Source organism: Fulmarus glacialis, unplaced genomic scaffold (assembly GCF_000690835.1).
Source record: "Fulmarus glacialis isolate BGI_N327 unplaced genomic scaffold, ASM69083v1 scaffold48538, whole genome shotgun sequence".
In the NCBI taxonomy this organism is placed as follows: Eukaryota; Metazoa; Chordata; class Aves; order Procellariiformes; family Procellariidae; genus Fulmarus; species Fulmarus glacialis.
This window is the reverse complement of record NW_009231076.1, coordinates 5,026-5,559: the sequence shown is the minus strand read 5'-3', so window position 1 is coordinate 5,559 and position 534 is coordinate 5,026.

The following is a 534-nucleotide window of genomic DNA, read 5'->3' as shown; positions in this document are numbered from 1 at the left end:
GCGCTGCTGCTGCCCAGCAAAGCCTGATGAAGCCATTGTCCGGGGCCAGGGCTAAAGCAGGCGCCACTTGGCTTGGATCAAAAGGTAGAAGCCATCCGAACATTACCAATGCACCGTAAGACAAAGCAAATACAATTCATTCCAAGCAACGTGCAGAAAACAGAGGTGTTCAGCAGAACAGAAGGGAACAAACCTAAGAAAGGCTATGTGCCCACGTGCACGACAAGTGGGTGAAGGAAAGGACTGAACCCGAGTGCTCGCACACCCTCCCTGCGGGAAGGTCTGCCAGACCCACTCCGGAGTGCACCCTTTTACAGGAGTCTTGAGTTTCCCGATTTTGCTTTGATGTTTGTCACGGGAAGCGGCTCTTGGGTGCCAACCCAGGGCGGTGACACTGGCGCCCCAGGGAGCAGAGCCCAGAGGGCTGGGGACCCGGGGGGCAGCGCGTGCCCCCTGCCCACGCCTCCAGCGCTCCGAAACAGCCGTTACTTGCGGCAGGGACAGAGGGGGCCCAGGTCGCTGCTCTCCGCCCGC